This window comes from Zingiber officinale, chromosome 2B (assembly GCF_018446385.1).
Source record: "Zingiber officinale cultivar Zhangliang chromosome 2B, Zo_v1.1, whole genome shotgun sequence".
NCBI classification, from domain to species: domain Eukaryota; kingdom Viridiplantae; phylum Streptophyta; class Magnoliopsida; order Zingiberales; family Zingiberaceae; genus Zingiber; species Zingiber officinale.
The window spans coordinates 114,124,465-114,146,303 of NC_055989.1; the positions used below are offsets into that span (position 1 = coordinate 114,124,465).

The 21,839-nt window shown below is 44.5% G+C and overlaps 1 long non-coding RNA gene across 2 annotated transcripts; it reads left to right on the forward strand.

Annotated features, from left to right (window-relative positions):
- The first annotated feature begins 7,619 nt into the window (after positions 1 to 7,619).
- LOC122046852 lies at positions 7,620 to 19,443 on the forward strand. Of its 2 annotated transcripts, XR_006130405.1 has the most exons (3): positions 7,620 to 7,860; positions 8,729 to 8,783; positions 19,232 to 19,443. It is a non-coding gene; the product is annotated as an uncharacterized LOC122046852 (long non-coding RNA). The 2 variants fall into 2 exon arrangements; XR_006130406.1 differs by lacking the exon at positions 7,620 to 7,860 and having other exon boundaries at positions 8,769 to 8,830.
- The last annotated feature ends 2,396 nt before the right edge of the window (positions 19,444 to 21,839 follow it).

Genomic DNA, 21,839 nt, shown 5'->3' on the forward strand with positions numbered 1-21,839 from the left:
GATTTGGGCGAAAATTAAAATTCGCCCCCAATTTAAAAAAAAAATGCAAATGGGCGTTTTAAAAAAATATATATATATAAAAAACTGATGTTTTATCTCCATTCTTTATTTTAGGATGCTGATAGAGATCGATAGCTACTATACATATATAATGGTATTTAATTTAAATTATCATGTATAATCTTGGTTATATGATTATCTGATAATTACATAATCAAGATTATGGGAAATAAAACATAACTAATTAGGAGGCGTTTGGTTTAGGGAATAGGAGTGGGAAATGGAAATGAGAATCATTGATTGTCATTGTTAATGTTTGGATTATAGGAATAGGAATACAAATAAGAGAATGAATCCTTAAAATTGGGTAATAACTCATTCTCATGTACCTCCCCTTCAATGAGTCATTATCCTATTTTCATCAATCAAAATATTCTCTTATTCCAAAAATACTCTTGACCTAAAATTAAAATTTTCTCCCTTAATATCAAATATTAAAATATATTTATTTATTTTTTCTTTCATATCACTTCTCTTTCCTTGTTCTCTCTAGCTCATCATATTAAAAAGAGAAAAGAGAGTGTGTGATGAGAGAGTTTGAGGAGAGAGAAAGTATGATAAGAAAAAAAAAGGAAGAGAGTGCGATGGAAGAGATTGAGGAGAGAAAAAGTATGATGAGAGAGAAAGTGTAATGAGAAAAAGAGGAAAGAGAGTGTGATAGGAGAGATTAAGGAGAGAGAACGTGTGTGATAAAATGATGAGAGAGAAAAATATGATGAGAGAGAACAAGGAAAGAGAAGTGATATGAAAGAAAAAATAAATAAATATATTTTAATATTTGATATTAAGGGAGAAAATTTTAATTTTAGGTCAAGGGTATTTTTGGAATAAAGGAATATTTTGATTGATGAAAATAGAGTAATGGCTCATTGAAGGGGAGGTACATGGGAATAAGTTATTACCCAATTTTAAGAATTCATTCCCTTATTTGTATTCCTATTCCTATAATCCAAACATTAACAATGACAATCAATGATTCTCATTCTCCACTCCTATTCCCCTAAACCAAACGCCCCATCACTTTCATCACACTTTCTCTCTCCGCAATCTCTCTTGTCACACTCTCTCCTTTTTTTCCTCAACACACTTTCTCTCTCATCATACTTTCTCTCTCCTCAATCTCTCCCATCACACTCACTGTTCTCTTTTTTTCTCATCACACTTTCTCTCTCATCATACTTTCTCTCTCACCATACTTTCTCTCTTCTCAATCTCTCTCATCACACTCTTTTTCCTCATTTTTTTCTCATTACATTTTCTCTCTCTTCATCCTCTCCCATCATACTTTCTCTCACATCATATTTTCTCTCTCATCTTCTCTCATCATGCTCTCTCCTATCACACTTTCTTTTCTCATTCTCTCATCACACTTTCTTTCTCATCATACTTTCTCTCTCATCATTCTCTTTCATCATATTTTTCTCTCACATTCATTTTTCTCTCACATCTAATTTTTTCTCTTATTTTCCTTTAAGGGTAAAAAAGGAAATTTTGATTTATTTTGATAGAAAATATGCAACTAATCAAAATTACTTTTAAGAGTGATATCCATGCTCATACTCATTCCCATTCCACAATACAATGATTCTCATTCCGATTCCTATTCCTAGGAAAGAACCAAACACCCCCTAAATATTGTTAGGTTCAATTTAGGTAATGCAACAAAAACTTGTTTGTTTGAATGTTTTAATGAATAACCTAGTTTAATATTTTACTATATTACTCTTAGTTACAAAACCAACTATACATAATAATAATAATAATAATAATAATAATAATAATAATAAATTATTATTATTATTATTATTTAAACTCTACATTTATTTTTTACTTTTTCTTTTTCACGGGTTTCTTTATTTTTATATATTTTTAATTTTTTAATTTTGTTTATTTTTTATTTTTTTATTGTTTTACTTTTAATTTTTTTAAGTTTTTTTTACTTTTTTTATTTTGTATTTTTATTTTTTTTATTTTTAATTAATTATTTTTTTACGCTTTTTTTGTTTTTACATTTTTTTTATGTTTTTTTACATTTTTATTTTTTTTTTATGTTTTTTAACATTTTTAATTATTTTTTACTCTTTTTTTTAAAAAAATTGAAGTTTTTAAAAGTTTTTCCTATTTTTTTCTCATTTTTAATTTTTTTTTATGTTTTTATATTTTTTTTATAGTTTTTTACAATTTTTTATGTTTGTTTTATTTTTTATTTTATTTTTTATTTTTTTCTTTACGTTTTTCTTTTTTGTCACATTTATCTTTTATCCGAGGATATTTTGGGTAAAAAAATTCGTTAACCCTGGAATCAAGAAAAACCTTAGGGTGCGTTTGGTTTGCATCGTTTTCATTTTCATTTTCTAGAAAATGCGCGTTTTCTAGAAAACAGAAAATGACTTTTTGTCATTCTCTGTTTTTCTAGAAAACGATAGCCAATTTTTTAGAAAACACGGGCGAAAAATGCAAACCAAACACCGTTTTTCAGAAAACGCGCGTTTTCCAGAAAATGAAAATGGAAAACGCGCGTACCAAATGCCCCCTTAGTTTTCCGATTCCTAGTTGCATGCCCTTTTTGTTGACGTGTCGGACATGAAATATTACTCGGGAATCATCAATTACCTAAACCAAATAGGATTTTTGTTGATAATCTTTGATGGATAATCAAGGTTATCAAAAATTTATCAAGAATAACCTCCAACCAAACGCAACCTAAAAGTTATTTTTTATTATCAACGTTATTGTTACTAATAGTTATTATAATATATATAAAAGTTGTCTCATAGGATTTGGTATCGTGCTAAGAGATATGGCTTATTTACTAAGTAATCACAGTTTAATTCCCACATATAATATATTTATGTCTATTGAACTATTAGTGAAACTAGAATACTACGTCAGCTGTCATTGTATTTCCAAGATTTACTCAATTGTGTACTATAATGTGATGAAATCTCTTATGGCTTATTTACTAAATAATCACAGTTCAATTCCCACGTATAATATATTTATGTCTATTGAACTATTAGTGAAACTAGGATACTACGTCAGCTATCATTGTATTTCCAATATTTACTCAATTGTGTACTATAATGTGATGAAACAGTAAGTGCCCTAATGAGTGTTATACCTAATATTATAATAGTCATCATTTTTATGATGCTTATGCATAAATAAGTGTTGGAACTCTGTGATAATTTTGATATGATCAACTGGGTTAGGTTAGGTTCTGTTGTATTTGACCATTGTGTCTAAATGTGCATGAGTTTAGGAACACAAGAAGTCGAGCAGTAAGACGCAGCTAGCGAGAAGGATAACACGGGAAGGCAGCTGACGTGCTCGGTCCATCCGAGGGGCAAGGTACTGCGGAAGAGTACACCGGTGGACGAGAAGGACATGCGCGACGTTCTAAGGGATGAGAAGCCGGAGCGGAAGCCTGCATGAGGAGAAGATCGAAAAATGGATCCAGGTGAGTCATATCTCGGAAGGTCGCGATCATCTAGGCGATTGGAGTAGTAAAAGACCGAAAGAAGACTGAAGATGCTGCTGGAGGCGCCTTCAAAGGGAATTGAAGGTGCCTTCGAGGTATCTCCATGGCGCCTCTGCGCTTCACTGTGGAAGGCGCCTTCGATGAACAGTATGAAGGCGCCTTCCAGCCCTATGGAAGGCACCTTCGACTAGGCTGATTTTAGTAGTTGCCAAAGGATAAAATTTTATCCTTTGGTGCCTCGCTGGAAGCGCCTTCCAGCCCTATGGAAGGTGCCTTCAAACCACAGATAAGATTTTTCAGAGGCTATAAAAAGCCCCCTGAACCTAGGAAATAGACAATCAACTCATGTATTATTTTCCTAGCAACTGTCTAAGCGTTTAACGATTGTAAGAGGCTTCTCCGTCTATACGAAGGAGATATTTTAGAGATTTTCATTGCCCTTAGATTAACAACCACCTATGTTGTAACCAAGTAAATAGTGTGTCTCGTCTCTTTAGTTATTAATTTAAGTTATTATTATTGTTGTTTTTAATTTAAGTTGAAAGAACGGGAAATATATTGGTTTTATTTTTAGGTTATTCATATCTTCCTCCTGCCGACCTCCAAGGGTCATAACAATAAGCTTCATGTACAATATAATTTATATAAAGTACAAATAAATATAAATGTAACTAAAAAATAATTAATACAAATTCATTGTCATATTAATATTAAAAAAAAGTAATATCATTACTTTTACTAAAAGACTAAGTTTATAATTTATTAGTATCAGAGTGTAGGTTACGAACCCTACTTTTGTATTTTGAATTTCGTGGTTTATTTTTTCGATGTGACTTTTTATGTTTAGGACCAAGCAGCAACAGAACATCTCCGAACTATAGGAAGTAATGTATATCTCTATTATTGTTATACCTCTTTGGTTCACTACTATGTTTATTGTATTGTTAGACTAGTTGAATGCCTATTGAGTTTTCACTGATTTGGTTTAGCATGATTACACTTGGTGAGTTAGCACACTTGTAATCATGGTCAAGAACGACCATGAAAGTGATAAGTTAACAAGTCCCTGTATGTCAATAACCTATTAAAGATCAAGGATTATACAGTCTCAAGAAATATCACCAACCATACTAACCCTAGTTACTACCAGCCGGGTGAAAGAGTTATTTACTCTTGTTGGTTCGATTAGTGGAGGATCAATTTACTCGTATTGGTTCAATTAGTGAGGACCAACTTACTATATTTCATGGAGATCCGATATTTGGATTTCTCATGCTTGGTTAAATAATCTAGAAAGCACATTTGAGTATATAACTTATACATATGTAGGAAAGACTGATTTAGCTGCATACCATCTATGAGATTAGATTGTTACTTGGTGGAAAGTATAGAGGATGATTTTCGAGAAATAAAGCATCTCTTGTTGATGATTTCGAAATACTCTAGAGAGATGGTATTTGTAATGTCCAAAACTAATTATTTTAATTACAATAAATTATTTAATTAGTTCAGGTATAGTTAGAATGGAGTTTAAGTTAAGTGGGTAGCTTTAATTATGTTTAATCAAATAAGTTATAGTATATCCGAGCTTAAATAAATTGCATGACCCAAATATGCATAAAAGTTATAAAAAAAAAAGGGACTTGGTGAGGTAAATATTATAACCTTTGTACGGCTTGGAGGAGTATAAAATAAATACATAAGGTTATTAGTTACCAAAAATATGGATAATGGTGTAAATAATTAAAATCTAACATTATTAGATTATTTTAAGGAAAAATAGATATGTTTTCATAGATAGATGATTTATCAGAAATTAAATTGGTATGAATTTATAGAGTTTGCTGAAATTTTTATGAATTTTTAGGGAATTATTTTAGGTTTTAAAGGGTATAATTGGGTATGAGAAAGTCTGTTTAGGAATACCCAATTAAGTTAGGAGTTGATTGAGCTAAATTACCTAAGATTAGGATTTAATTGACCTAGGTATTTAAACATAGCCTTACCCGTTTCTCACGCACCCTTTCTCAAATTTGTCGACTCCACGCTTCGCACGATGATCTGCGACGGAACTCTCCGCCGAGGATCGGGACTCCGGCCAAGCAGCTCCTCACGTCGATGAGCTTGTGGGGAACGACAAGCGGGCGAGGAGACTATCGACCAACACATCCGCGACACGGCTACGGCTAGGGTGAGGGCTTCAACAGAGGGGCGCGGAAGGGAAGGCAAGTTCAATCCCTATGATATTTGAGAGATCTATGAGGTATGGAATAGGAAACTGGGAGAGGTTGAAGTCCCTATCAGTGAGGTCCGTTTGTTTGTAGGGATTGTGATTCATACCATCAACTTGAGGTTTCAGTACTTTTGTTGACTCGGAGAATGTTCTCTTTGAGATTTGCTTTGAAATTGTGATTTTCATGAGGTTCTTGTCAGATTGTGGCTTTAATAAGAGGTTCACGGGGTTCTGAGATTTTAGCAGAATTTGACGATGTTTGATTCATGTTTTGCGATGCTGATACGTTGAGGATTTGGGTCCAGCGTGTTTATGCTTCATACTGTGAGATTCCATGCGGATTTCCTTCGATTGGTTTCTCCTCGGTTGAGTTTTGATTCAGCATGAGGATTCGTTGTTGTTTCCTGCTCGGTTCGCTTTGTTTTTAAAATTTTGCTAGTGTATTCTATTAGGATGGAGTTCGATTTTCTCCGGAGGGTTCTTCTCGTGGTTTTATGGTGATCAATTGGCTATGGATGAGTTGGATTTGATTTTTTTTCCTGAAGGATTGATGTTCGAGTTCTATGTGACACCCGCTTGCTTAAATGCTTGATAGAGTTGTCGATCAGTGGATGGTGTTGTGATTTGGGTTTTTATGAAGTTTTAAATTTGTGTTGAGGTTTCAACGATATCTTTGGGTTAAATTCGTGACTTCCATGAAGTTCGGTTCAAAACTTTTGTGAAGTTCTCGCTTGAAATGTTTATATGTTGTCTGATATCGTTGCGGATTGTGGTTGGCTTCATTTCCTTATGTTGCTGCTAGAAATTCCGAATTTACTTTTGATCTGGTGGTAAGGACGGGGGACCCTCGTTGGCGGGAGGTCAACGACATGTAGAGGTCAATAGTCAAGAGGGTCAACCCCAAAGTCGTGCCGAGCGGAGTGGCGAGCCGACTGAACATCTAGCCAGGGGTCTCCCGGACCGGACGAAAGACAGCCTAACCAGGGGTCGGGTTTCCGATGCTCAAGGTAAAAGAGTCTATGGGCCGGGCGGACAGGAGGCGGACAGGCCGCTCGGCTGAGCCACAGGACAATAAGGCGCAATTCCATCCGAGCACATGAGCAGGGCTTCCCCGCCCGGTCCAAGGTATGCGCATTCCCGGAGGCCATGAGCGTCGAGCGACTGGTCCACTCGGCCCAGGAACAGGTAAGAGAGCAAAGAGACAAAAATGACAGGTGGTAACTTCATCCTCGAGACACCTGCCGCCGACAAACAGCATGGTCGGCGGCCGGAGCTGACAGAGTATCGTACGGTGAAAGTTTTCACCGTCACATCAGGGATATGCTCGGACGATTGCGGAATGACGTCAGACATGCTTTTCTGACACAACCCTACTGAGGTATGTTTGGGGAAACGTGCATGTATCGAGAAGCGTGTCCGTGACTCCTCGGGGTCCTATATAAGGACCCCCAGACTTCGACGGAGGTATGCAATTCTCATCACTATAGCCACAGTAGCGTTACTTTGCTCCTCTCCTTCTTCACTGCCTGACTTGAGCATCGGAGGGTCGTCGTCGGAAAACCCCTTCCGGCTCGGCTTCTTTGTAGGTTCGTCGGAGATCCACATCACTAGTCGGAGACAGCGGAGAGTGTCACGTCCCCAGTGTCCGTCGACTCAGCGCTCGGACAGGATCAAATTGGCGTCGTCTGTGGGAACATTCCTGAATCCGAGCAGAGACGATGGAAGAAGCTGGACGCCAACTCATGGTGACGCTCTCTCTCGAAGAACTAGACGCGCTCATCCAAGCGCGGGCGGCCAAGATAGTCGAGCAACAGCAGAAGGCTCAAGCCGATCGGATAGCGCAACAGGCAACGTCGGCGTCAGGCGGTCGGGCGGCACCAGATGACCGGCCGGAGCAGCTCTCAATATGGAGCCAGAACAAAGGTCCGACTGGCACTCAGGTGGAAGCCCCGCTCGCCCCGATACCTTTTCATAGGGCTCTGTTCTAAACACCCTCAGAAGAACGCATAGACGCGAGAAGATCGTCGAAAGGATCGTCTCCTTCGGAAATCTAGCGATTAGAATCGTAAGGAAATCCGAACAGGAGGTAAGAAACCCCTCACCTGCAGTATAAGTAGCTTCCGTGTGAATTCCATGTTTTAGTTTAGTAATATGTAGACTTTCGGCACAAGGATGTAAATTAGTGCATACTAAGTGTTCGATTAAATTATTTAGCACAGAAAAATGCAACTTAGGCATTTTAATAGCTCAGTAAATGCAATAGAAGCATTTAAATAGTTTAGTTAGCCTTGCCACAGCATATATGAGACTACGGTCCAATGGGTGGGCACCCACAGTCGCCTCTAGGTTCAGATAACCTAGTAAAAGCAAGGTAAATTAATTAGCTATGATCCAGTATTTTACTTCCAGTAGGGGCACTGTACAGGATTAGATATCCATTGGGCTGGGCTCCCATAGTCGGTCCCTAGGTTTAGATAACCTAGTAAACCTCACTAAATTTGGGATTTGCAACCCCGGGTCTAGTTAAGGATGCGCGCATAGCATGTACAGTTGCCGGGCCCGTTAGCAGTATGATTATGTACTTTAATCTATTACATTATTAGTTTTTCAAAACTCACAAAGATTAGTTATGTTAGTTGAGTTTGAATTCAGCTCCAGTCTAGCTCAGTTTATGTTCAGTTCAGTTTTTTTTTATTGATACATATGATAGTTTATGGTTAGCTTTGTATGCCATGCTTTGGTGTTCATGTTCAGTTTCGTTACACATGTTAGATGATAGTATGCCATGACTAGCTTTGATTTCTATGTATGATAGCATGCCATGTTTCAACCTAATCAGTACATGTTTTAAATAGCATGTTTTCAAAGCATGATTTGTATCGATTGCATGTTTTGTGAGGTAGATGGTTTCTTACTAAGCGAAAGCTTACAGATACTTTTTCCTTATACTGCAGATAAAGGTAAAGGAAAGATGGACTAGCGGAGGCTGGAGGGCAATGCTACGAAGATGTGTGTGGGCATGAACTTGGAAAGAAGATCTTAGGAAACTCTAGCAAGTTGTTTAAACATTAGAACTTTTCAGTATTTTAGTATTTTGCACTTCAGTATGTTAATTGCCATGAATTAGTTAACCATGCACTTTATTATGCTTAGAACACTTCTTTTATGATGTTAGAATGTTATTTGTTAGTGGTGGAGTGATTCCTAGTCGTTTTAGAACTTGTAATAGGATTGAGGCACGAAACAGTGCTGAAATCAGAGCTTAACTGCAAAAGCAGAAACCCCAATCTATCGGTGGATCGATTGGGGGGTCCCAATCGATCAACTGATCGATTGGGCAAATTGCTCCGCGAACAGTAGGTTTCTGAATCGATCAGCCGATCGATCCAGCAATTTCTGTCGCGAACAGAGAGCTCTGGGATCGATCACTGGATCGATTGACCAGCCTGGATCGATCAGCCGATCAATCCAGAATATCGCCCCGAGCACAGTAGCGTGCTGGATCGATCACTGGATCGATCCAACCTATGTCCCGCCTACAGTAGCCGACTGAATCGATCACTGGATCGATCAACTATTCCAATCGATCCGGGGATCGATTGGGTGGTCTGATAACAGCTGGAAAACAGTTATTTCAGTTCCTTGACCATAGGGGATGTAGTATATGCTAGGTATACTTTAGATTACACCCTTTAGCATGTATAGAATCAAGAAAAGTAACAGTTTAGCAAAAATTTAAATTAGTACAGCTTCCGCACCTAGATTTAATGATGGTTAGGGAATAGTTAGCACAGATTATTGTAACGATCGGCCTCACAGCCTAGTCAGTAGAAGGCGGGTCGTTACACGGTCGGACAGGTCCGGCTGGCTATCTCACTGGGAGAGGAGCCGCTCAGAAGAACGCGGACTGCTAACTTCATTGTAGTCGACGCTCTCTCCGCATACAATGTGATCTTGGGGCAACCGACTCTCAACGAGTTCCGAGCGGTCATCTCCACCTTTTGCCAAAAGGTCAAATTCCCCGTGGAAGATCAGGTGGGAGAAGTCCGAGGTGATCAGCTAGCAGCCCCGCGCTGCTATGTAGAGATGGTCCGATCCGAAGCCAAGGTCGCCCGGAAGGCACCACGCATCTAGGTAAATGCTATAACCGAAAAGCCACCTTCTTTAGTTTGCGAAGAAAAGGAGGAGGTAATGATCCACCCTGTCCGACCGGATGCCACTACGTTCGTCGCATCGGACCTGGAGCCAAGCCAGAAGGAGAAGTTGATCAGATGTCTCCAGCAAAACTGTGACGTCTTCGCTTGGTCGACCCACGAACTGCCAGGGGTCTCGCCGAGCGTAGCGCAACATGAACTCCACGTCCGACCGGACGCTCGGCCGGTGAAGTAGAGGAAGAGAGACTTCATTGCTGAACAAAATGTCATCATCCGAGCTGAAGTTGAGAAACTGTTGGAGGCCGGCCACATACGGGAGGTACAATTCCCGAGCTGGCTCGCCAATGTGGTGCTGGTCTCCAAGCCAGACAACAAATGGAGAGTTTGCATCGACTTTCGGGATCTAAACAAGGCATGCCCAAAGGATTTTTACCCTCTGCCCCGGATCGATCAACTGGTAGACTCTATCTCGGGGTGCGAGCTGATATGCATGCTGGATGCATACCAGGGCTACCACCAAGTGCCGCTCGCTCGGGAGGATCAGGACAAAGTGAGCTTCGTTACGGTGGACGGCACCTACTGCTACAACGTGATGTCGTTCGGACTTAAGAACGCTGGGGCTACCTACCAACGACTGATGAACAAAGTATTCCGGGAGCAGATCGGGCGCAACCTAGAAGTCTACGTGGATGATATACTAATCAAGTCACTCCGAGCGACCGATCTTTGTACAGACATAGAGGAAATCTTCCAAACACTGAGGAAATATGGAGTCAAGCTGAATCCCCAAAAATGTCTGTTCGGAGCAAAAGGCGGGCGCTTCTTGGGATATATCGTGACCGAGCGGGGCATAGAGGTGAACCCTAGCAAGGTGAAAGCACTGTAAGACATGCCGCCTCCCAGGAATCTGAGGGAAGTGCAACGCCTCACCGACCGGATAACGGCATTGTCAAGATTCATCTCTAAGACAGTCGACTGGAGCTTGCCATTTTTCAAGATCCCGCGTCGAGCCACCAAGTTCCAGTGGGATCAGGAGTGCGACCGGGCGTTCGAAGAGCTAAAAGCCTATCTTAACTCACTACCTGTACTGGCTAAAACAAATGTGGGCGAGCCGCTCCGTATTTACCTGTCATCAACCGAGCATGCTGTCGGCTCGGCACTGGTAAAGGGAGTCGGAGAGGAGCAGCCAGTGTATTTCTTGAGCCACATCTTAAAAGATGCCGAGTCCCGCTATACTGGTCTCGAGAAGCTCGCGTTCGCCCTAGTCCTAGCCGCACGGAGGCTCCGTCGGTATTTCTTGGGGCATACTATCATCGTTATGACAAACAGCCCTCTGGGAAGAGTACTCCTAAACCCTGAGGTGTCCGGGCGGCTCATTAAGTGGACGACGAAGCTCAGTGAATTCGACATCCAATATCAATCTCGCTCGGCGATCAAGGCGCAGTCCTTGACAGATTTTGTAACTGAGGTACAAAATCCCGAGCGCGAAGCTTTGTGGAAAGTATTCGTGGACGGATCGTCCACTCGGCTCGGGAGCGGAATAGGTATTTTACTACTTTCTCCTCAAGAGGAGTGGATGCACCTATCCGTCCGTCTGGATTATCAGACAACAAATAACGAGGCGGAATATGAGGCCCCCATAGCCGGCCTACAGGCCGCGCGACATGTGGGAGCCAACCGGGTGATACTGTACTCTGACTCCCAATTGACCTCTCAACAACTCTCGGGGTCCTTTGAGATAAATAACGCAAGGCTCCGGCTCTACGTGGAGGCCTTTGAAAAGCTCAGGACTAACTTCACCGAGGTTGTCATACAAAAGATCCCCCGAGCCGAGAACCAGTCAGCGGATGAATTAGCCATACTCGCTAGCTCAATATCGCCGATCGTCATCCAACAGCCAATTGAGCAGGTGTCCTTGGTGGCGCACATCGACTGGATGGAAGGCATCACATTCCCGAGCGATTGGAGAATAGCTATAATAGAATTTTTACGTTCGGAGGCCACGCGTGTCAGATCGGGAGGAAGGCTAGCTTCTGAGGAGGAGAGCCGGCCGGTTTACGCTCATTGGGGACCAGCTTTATAAAAAGGCGTTCTCCCGCCCGCTGCTGAAGTGTGTCAGCCCAGAGGACGCAGAATATATTCTCCAGGAGGTACACCAAGGATCTTACGGAGGTCATCCGGGCGGCCGATCGTTGGCTAGGAAGATCTTGTTGACTGGATACTTCTGGCCAACTCTACAGGAAGACGCCGCTCGGATCGTCACTACCTGCCTTTCCTGTCAGAGGTTCCACAGCTTCTCCCATAGGCCATCAGAGAAGATGAATTCGTCTACTGTGTCCTGCCCGTTCGACCAGTGGGGTATGAATATAGTGGGGTCTTTCCCTATGGCGACTGGGCAACGGAAGTTTTTATTAGTGGCGGTCGACTATTTCTCCAAGTGGGTCGAAGCCGAACCACTGGCCAAAATAACCGAGCAGATGGTCAAAAAGTTCATCTGGCAGCATATAATTTGTCGGTTCGGCATTCCTCGTCGGCTCATTTTGAATAACGGGCGGCAATTCGTTGGTCAGGAGCTCGGAGAATGGTGCAAAGAATACGGCATCGAACAACACTTCACTTCCGTGGCGTATCCTCAGAGCAATGGTCAAGCCGAAGTAGCCAATCGGGAGATCCTGCGAATACTTCGGGTTCAGCTCGACCACATGGGAGGAAGCTGGGTAGACGAGTTGCCCGGCGTGCTATGGGTCATTCGCACAACCCCAAAAGAGGGAACGGGGGTAACACCGTTCCACTTGGTATATGGGGGCGAGGCGGTCGTCCCAGTCGAGATCAGAGTCGAGTCCGATCGGATTCAGAACTACGATGGGGACAACGCCGAATGGAGACAGCTGGAGTTGGACCTAGTTGACAAAGCACGAGCTAAAGCAGCCGTCCGACTGATGGTGTACCGGCAAAGAATGAAGCAGAATTACAACAGGCGTGTAATTCCAGAGCATTCTAGGTTGGCGACCTAGTATGGAAGAAGGTGAAGCCGGTCGGCGATGTGAGTAAGATGGCAGCTCCCTGGGCAGGGCCCTTCAGAGTCGTCGAGAAGCTCCGATCAGGTGCATACTATCTGGAAGATGAGGACGGACAGTGGCTAGAACGACCGTGGAGCGCAAACCATCTCCAGTCATACCGAGCAGGGTAAAAGGTGCGCCGGTGTAGTTTATCTCATGTATGCCTTGTTCGTCTGTATCCTTTGGCTGTAGGAGTAAAAATTAAAAAAGACAAAGGATATGAGCATTTGTTGCTGAACGACAAAACTCCATGAAGACCGTCGAGCGGCGACGTTAAACTCTAGAGTCGAACCGACGACTATAAACCCCCCCTGCCCGAAGACCATCGAGCGGCGACGTTAAACTCTATAGTCGAACCGGCGACTATAAACTCTTCCGGCCCGAAGACCGTCGAGCGGCGATGTTAAATTCTAGAGTCAGACCGGCGACTATAAACCCCCCGGTCGGAAGACCATCGAGCGGCGACGTTAAACTCTAGAGTCGGACCGACGACTATAAACCCCCCGGTCGGAACACCGTCGAGCGGCGATGTTAAACTCTAGAGTCGAACCGGCGACTATAAACCCCCCAGCCAGAAGACCGTCGAGCGGCGACGTTAAACTCTAGAGTCGAACCGGCGACTATAAATCCCCCCGGCCCGAAGACCGTTGAGCGGCGACGTTAAACTCTAGAGTCGGACCGGCGACTATAAACCCCCCCGGCCCGAAGACCGTCAAGCGGCGACGTTAAACTCTAGAGTCGAACCGGCGACTATAAATCCCCCGGCCCGAAAACCGTCTTGCAGCGACGTTAAACTCTAGAGTCGGACCGACGACTATAAACCCCCCGGTTGGAAGACCGTCGAGCAGCGACGTTAAACTCTAGAGTTGGACCGGTGACTATAAACCCTCCGGTTGGAAGACCGTCGAGCGGCGACGTTAAACTCTAGAGTCGAACCAGCGACTATAAACTCCCCGGCACGAAGATCGTCGAGCGGCGACGTTAAACCCTAGAGTCGGACCGGCGACTATAAACCCCCTGTCGGAAGACCGTCGAGCGGCGACGTTAAACTCTAGAGTCGGACCGGCGACTATAAACCCCCCGGACGGGACAACGTTGCGCAGATATACTAAGGCCCAACGTCTAGGGCCGATGATCAGCGAGCCTTGATCATAAGGACAAGAATAAAATAATGGCGTGCGCCTACTAGCGCCGACCAACGAAAAGCTAACGGAATGAAAGGTCGTTCGACCGAGCGGCGCAGTTGAGAAAAACACTTCAACGAAAAACTAGCAGAAGTTCCATGCGGAATAAAGGTCGTTCGATCGAGCGGTGCAGTTACAAGAAACACTTCATTCAAGATAACATAGCAAAAATTGGCATTCCAAAATTACAGTTATAAGTTCACCGATCGGGAGGATTACAGAAAACACTTCATTCAAGATAATCGAAAACATGCTTCGGAATGGTGGTGAGAAGCGCCGCATGCTCCGTAGCAGGGATGACCACGGATTCGGGGAGCTGACCCTTAGACTTCAGATAGTTCGCCGTGGCGGTGATGGCCAACTCGAAGGCAATGACCATCCGGTCGCAAACCTTCTCCAAAAATTTCGCCGAGCGGATGTACTTCTGCCTCAAGGTGGCGACACGGCCTGGCTCCGCCTCCTGGTACTCCTTGAAGGCGGCGCGGGAAGCATCAAGAGCCTCCTGCAAGGCCTTCAAATCGTCCTTGAGAGCCGCCGCCTCGACCGAGCGGCCCTTCTTTTTGCGGTCCAGCAAATCCGCCAACTCTTTTACCCACTGTTCCAGGGCGTGGGCCTCCACGTTCTTCGCTTCCAGATCGACGATAACGGTATTTTTCCGAGTGGTGGCGAATTCTATCTTGCGGTCATATGTTTTGACCCGCTGTTTGAGCTGGGCCAGTATGTATACTTGGTCAGCCGTCTTCTTCCGCTCGGCCTCCAGCAGGCCCTTGGTCTTCGTAAGCTCCTTCTGCTGCTCGGTATATGACGGACCTTAAGAAGAAGACGGGCCGCCCGAACTCTTCAGCCTCTTCAGCTCCTCCTCCACCATGGCCAAGCGGTTGGCGACAACAATGTTTTCCACCCATCTCTGATGTACGCAGGAGTGTTAAAATGCCGACCGGGAAGACTACATAAAAGAGCAAAAATGAGGCTTACCCCTGTGGATTGCTTGCTGCATGTGGCTGTCAACCAGTTTGTCAAGCGGTATCATGGCAACACGGGCCCGGGCGTCCGCTCACATCTCAGCAAGGGGCCCCTTGATAGTGATCATGTGTTCAGGAGCCGTCGGCTGATCTGACTCGGTCATAAACGCCTCGATGGGGAGGTGCAGGGTGACCCTAATAGTGCAGCGCCGACCCGGAGTCGTGTGAGCGGACGCCGAGGGATTGGAGGCGGGGCTGGACATTGTGGACAGAATGCCCGAGCGGCGAACTCGGCGGGGTATAGGAGGAAGAGAGCTGACCAACACCGCTTCAATGGGGTTCGCAGGCGGATCCAGTTGGGAGGGGGTCCGGTCGGAGGAGAGCGCCTCGACCGATGCCGCTTTGCCTCGGGGAGATGCGGTGCCCGTCTGCTCGGATGCTTGCACTGCAGAGGTTGCCGAATGGAGCGGCATCTCAACTCGTCGTCTCTTCTGGTTGAGGGGGAGTTCATCGTCCGGCTCAGAGTCATCCTCCCGAACGGAAGGGCCCTTGCTGGAAGTTGCACCACCCATCGCTTCCGCGGGCGAAGCCTGAGCGGCCGACTCCCCTGCATTTGCTTCACTCTCACCCTTGTGAGAGCCGATCGGAGCTAGGCCCAACTGCTCTATTTCCATGGCAGCGGCCGCCTCGAGCGCCGCCGCTTTTCTCTTCAGGATCCCGAACAGCACAGACTCCATTACGATGTTCGCTGCAAGTAAAAGAGAAGAAAATCAATTTGAACTCAAGGCAAATGCACAAGTAAATTTCTTACCAAAGCTGCTCGGGAGGGGGGTCCGGCTCGGACTCAAACCAAACATGTACATCACGCCGTTAGGAAGAAGCTTGTTGATGTCGAGCTTCAGACCGGCAAGCATATTGGCTGCCTGAAGATAATCCGGTCGGATTTTATACCTCTTCAATTCGGGGGAGGTGGGCGGTCCGACCTACCATTTGGTCCGGAAAGGAAGTCGACCGAGGATACGAAGAAAAAAGTAGTTCTCTTTCCAATGTTTGTTAGAAGAGGACGGTTTATCAAAAAGACCAAACCAGGCCAAGCCTGAAACAAATAAGTGTCCGGCTCGGACTGCTTGGGATAGTAGAAATAATAGAAGACTTCCGGGCGGAGGGGAATGTTGTGTATCTTAAATAATATCACAACTCCGCACAAAAGGCAAAAAGTGTTGGGAACTAACTGGGCGAGCGGAATGCCAAAGAAGTCGCAAACTTCCACGATGAAGGGGTGGAGAGGAAACCGCAGACCGGCTGTGAATTGGTCGCGAAAAAGACAAAAAATGTCACGCGGAGGTTTGTGCGGTCGAGCGGAAGGCGAAGGTAAAATCAATTCGAAATTAGAAGGGATGTCAAAAGCGTTAATCAGGCTCTCGGCATCACGCCGATCGAACCGCGACTCCATGGTAGTATACCATCGGCCAAGAGCAAGGTCCGCGGGCTGGGAAGAGCTAGCCATCGCCGAAACAGTGGAGGAGGTAGAAATCAGGAGAAAACACAAGGGCTTGAGGGAGATAAACGGAACAGTAACCAAAAGGCGAGAACGCGGCAAAGAACACAAAGAAAACACAGAGCCAAAGAGAGAAAGGCAAAGAACCTTACAGAAAAGATGAAAATCGAAAGAACAGGGCAAGTGGTCGCCGGAGTGCCGAAGGACGAGGTCACCGAAGCAAGGAGCGCAGGGAGAAGCTGCTGAGCACGCGAAGGAGAAAGTGCGGCGGAAGAAGGCGACGAGAGCTTTATAAGGATGGGCTCAACCCACCTGAGCCATCGGATGCAGGTCACATAACCCGAGGCCCACATCCAACCGTCCATTTCAAACCGATGAACGTCGCATTGGGCGTAAGGCAGTGGTCGTACGATGACGTCAACAGCGCCACGTAGCACTCGGTCAGAGGAGGGCATTTAATTAGCCCCATCACGAGGCAGAACCCACGTGCTCAACCATAATGACGGAGATTTGCACGCGTTCCGAGAAGATCCCCAGACATCATCACAAGCCAGTTGGACAGCCCTCGGCAATCAGCCGACTGGCGCTATTCGACCCCATAGTGGCCAAGCGGAGGTACATGCTCGGCCAAACTCATAGTCCAGTCAGTCGGACTCAGCGCCTCCTTCGACTAGACTTGAGGGAGAGACATGTGATCCGGTGGTAAGGACGGGGGACCCTCGTTGGCGGGAGGTCAACGACACGTGGAGGTCAATAGTCAAGAGGGTCAACCCCAAGGTCGTGCCGAGCAGAGTGGCGGGCAGACCGAACATCCGGCCAGAGGTCTCCCGGACCGGACGAAAGACAGTCCGATCAGGGGTCATGTTTCCGATGCTCAAGGTAAAAGAGTCTATGGGCCGGACGGACAGGAGGCGGACAGGCCGCTCGGCCGAGCCACAGGACAATAAGGCGCAATTCCATCCGAGCACATGAGCAGGGCTTCCCCGTCCGGGCCAAGGTATGTGAATTCCCGGAGGCCATGAGCACCGAGCGGCTGGTCCGCTCGGCCCGGGAACAGGTAGGAGAGCAAAGAGACAAAAAGGACAGTTGGTAACTTCATCCTCGAGACATCTGCCGCCGACAACCAGCATGGTCGGCGGCCGGAGCGGACAGAGTATCGTACGGTGGAAGTTTCCACTGTCACATCAGGGATATGCTCGGACGATTGCGGAATGGTGTCAGGCATGCTTTTCTGACACAACCATACTGAGATATGTTTGGGGAAGCGTGCACGCATCGAGAAGCGTGCCCGTGCCTCCCCGGGGTCCTATATAAGGACCCCCAGACTTCGACGAAGGTATGCGATTTTCATCACTGTAGCCACAGTAGCGTTACTTTGCTCCTCTCCTTCTTCACTGCCTGACTTGAGCGTCGGAGGGTCGTCGCCGGGAAATCCCTCCCTGCTCAGCTTCTTTGCAGGTTCGCCGGAGATCCACATCACTAGTCGAAGACAGCGGAGAGTGTCACGTCCCCAGTGTCCGTCGACTCAGCGCTCGAACAGGATCAACTTTGTTATCAACCTGTTCTTCATGCTGGATTTGGGAATTAGTAGGCTTTCGTTAGTGAGTGTTGCTTGAAAATTTAATTAATGGTATTTAGTTTACTTCCGAATTGGATTTGGTTCTTGGTAGATAGATCTATAGTTTGAAGTACGAAGTCTGTGAATACATTGATTTCTCAAACAGTGCATGATGTCCATATGGAATTAGTTGTAGAGATTTGGTTGGGTTTAAATTCCAAACGAATAATTCTTGAGATTTCCTTTCTTGTTTATCAACATAATATGGACTTGTGGTGTTTGTTCCAGTCTATCCATATGGTTCTCGTGATGATAGGGGGCTCAAGTTCTGTTAATTTCTAGTTTTGGAATTTTTATGCAGCTTTCGGAATTCTTTCGAGTTTGCACTTTGTGATAAGTAATCAAGTGGATTTTCTGTTTAGTTTGTTAACTATTGAAGGTGTTGTATTCATTTCCTTTAAATACTCGGTTATTAATACTTGCTTTAAGCTAATTCGTTACAAATGAGTTAAAAACCTGTTCTTTGTCATACTTGAGTCATATTCATATTGGATAAGAAATGGTCTTATGAAATGGCATGGCTACTGATTGTTATGAAATGAGTTAATGACATAGTTATATTATGAGTACGTTAAATTTTATGTAGCTAATTGGTTGGATATGAGCATATGTGGTGATAGTACGGGATGGGTGACCCAGGATGAGCTCCGGGGAGGGCCCTCCAAACAAGACTGAAACTGTAATTTATGACTGATACTGTAATTTATTGTTAGCTTCGGCTATATGACTGCATGTTCTCTAGGAGGTACCTCTAGGGTCATGGGACTGTTGACTGGCTCAAATAGTGATTACCGGATATGATATATTCACCTAATTAGCTATATAGGGTCACTTGTGCATTGTATATCTTTCTTTGCTATACTGTATTTGGGTTACGTTTTCTGTTGGCTTCTAGTTGCTATTTATGCTATTTCATGGATGTCCTTCTGTTCATATTGGATTGTGCTTGCTGGGTCGTAGACTCATGATTTCTATATTACAGGTGAGGATGACTCTCAGGATATGATGGAAGGCCTTCAGACGGAGTAGACGAGGAGGCGAGATGGACGCATGATACTGTCCGAATGTCTAGGAGTGCAGAGCATACTAGTTTCATTGTGAGATTTTTTTTTATTATATGTAAAGAGGGATGTTTGGGGATTATTGCCCTTATTCATTAAACTCCTAATCGATGCAGTCATTCCCCTTGGTTAAGATAGTACTTCTTGATGGGCTTGTATTGTGGCTAACTACACAACAGATGCCGAGAGGATCGTTAAAAAATAATAATAATAAAAATAAAAAAAATGTGAGGGATAAACTCGGGATGTTTCAGTATTTCTATACGTCTTTCTGTATAGCTCATTATCAGGAGTTCTAAAACCTAAAAAGGAGGAATCAAGACATAATGGTAACAAGATAATGGTTAGTCGATTCACCTAACGTTATTCCATGAGAGATTTTGACTCATAGATCGGTTTGGTTGGATAACCTCAAAAGTATATTGGGATATATGACCCGCAATGATGTGGAGAAAGTGGTGTTAGTTACTTAACACCTATGAAGTTCAACAATTTGAATGGAAATTTCAGATGAGGATCTTTGAGGAGTAGAGCGTCAATGAACCGTTATTTCGACAAGCTATCTCATAATAGTGCTTATTGTTGGGGGGATCGGTGGCCGGCTTGAAGGGGGGTTGGATAGACGGCGCCCCCAAATTGATCGCTTTCTACGTATTTGTTAGTTGCGCAGCGGAATACAAATAATACAAACACAAATACGAAAGCTAAATACAAATACAAAGAACAAGAAAGAGCAAGCAAACCAACACACGCCGATTTACGTGGTTCGGAGATAAAACTCCTACTCCATGGCTGTCCGTAAGGTGGACGATCCCTATCCGTCGGTGGATTACTCCCGGGAAAACCTCCGGCTAGCTCATGTAGCTCCTTGTGGGTGGAGAAACCTCACCACAACCCTCACTAAGGACTCTTTACAAGCTAGGGCACAAGTAGACTACTAATAGGGGTTAACCACCTCTATTTCGTCAACCTCAACCAAGCTCCCAAGGCTTGGTTATATAGGCCACGGGTTGGAAAACCCCGCCTACCAGTCGACTGCTAAAACATTCAGTCGACTGCCCTCTGTGAAAATTCGATCGTTACATCCCAACGGCTCGATTCCACACTAACTGAGCGAACAGAGACATTATGTTCGCTGCCAGTCGACTGCCCCAATCGACTGCACCAGTCGACTGACAAAACATGCAGTCGACTGCTACAGTACTGCTACAGTAGCGCTACAATACTGCTACAGTACGCTACAGTGCTGCTATAGTAAAACCCTAAAACTAGAATTTTACTCCGAGTACAATCTCTCATGCACTCGTACCCTCACCCTTATGACTAATTTGACGCTTCATTTGCAGCTTTAACCTCTTGCCTTCAAGTCTACTTCCTTTGGCTCTCATCCCTCGGATGCATTCAAGCTCACGGCTCGTCCCCAATGCCATCCTTCGCGTATGGCTCGAAGTCGCTTCCCTCAGCCCTTGTCCTCGCTGCCTTGTCCACGGTCCCTCAAATGCTCCATCATTCACCGGACCCAAAGCCATCAACCTGAGTCACATGTGTATCCTGCAAACCTGCACAACTCAAATACACATATCAAATACAAGGGTGAACCTAACTTAAACCCTTTGCCCAAACACCAAAACACATGGTCGCACGGACCATTGGGATTGCTCCAACAATCTCCCCTTTTTTGGTGTTTGGCAATACGTTTAAGTTAGGGAAAACAAATAGCAAATAAACATGCTAATACAATGGACTTACGATGTCAAGGCTACACACTTGGACTTACAACGCTGAATGGACTTACGTTGCCAAGATTACACACTTGGCAACCGCCGTAACAATGCATCATGCATTTGAACCTATCCCAAGGCTCCCCCTACACCTACGCTCCCCAATGAGCTAGAATTTTTACAACGGACTTTTTAAGAACCTATCCAAGGCTCCCCCTACGCAAAGGTACTTTCAGGTTTTTTCAACTAAACCTTACTTCTCCCCCTTTGCCTAACATCCAAAAAGTTCTCCAACAATATCCTAATTGTTGACAACTTGTCATCTAAATTGACCCTAAGCTCATGTATTAATCCCCCATGGATTTCATACATCTACACGAGCCGACCCGGTCAAAATCCAGTGTTGAAAACACTTTCAGACTGGTATCAGTCGACTGCAAGAAGTACCAGTCGACTGCAAGAAGTACCAGTCGACTGCCCCCATGAAAACGAGCTTACAGAGACATTATGTGCTCGTGAACAGTGTTACCAGTCGACTGGTAACTGTACCAGTCGACTAGTACACTATTTATGAAAAAAATCAACCTTTTCTAGCCAACTTCAGAAATGCACCAGAAATTACACAGACCTCCAAAAATCCCTAAATTTTGTGGAGAGGTCTATTATATCAATATCTACTTGGAAAAAATATATATATAAAAATATATCTATCACCAATCCCAAGATTGACACAAAGCACAAAACTAGCTAAAAAGTTTAATTGAACATTAACCTAAAGTCCTAGTTTTGGCTTCCTCTTGATGTATTT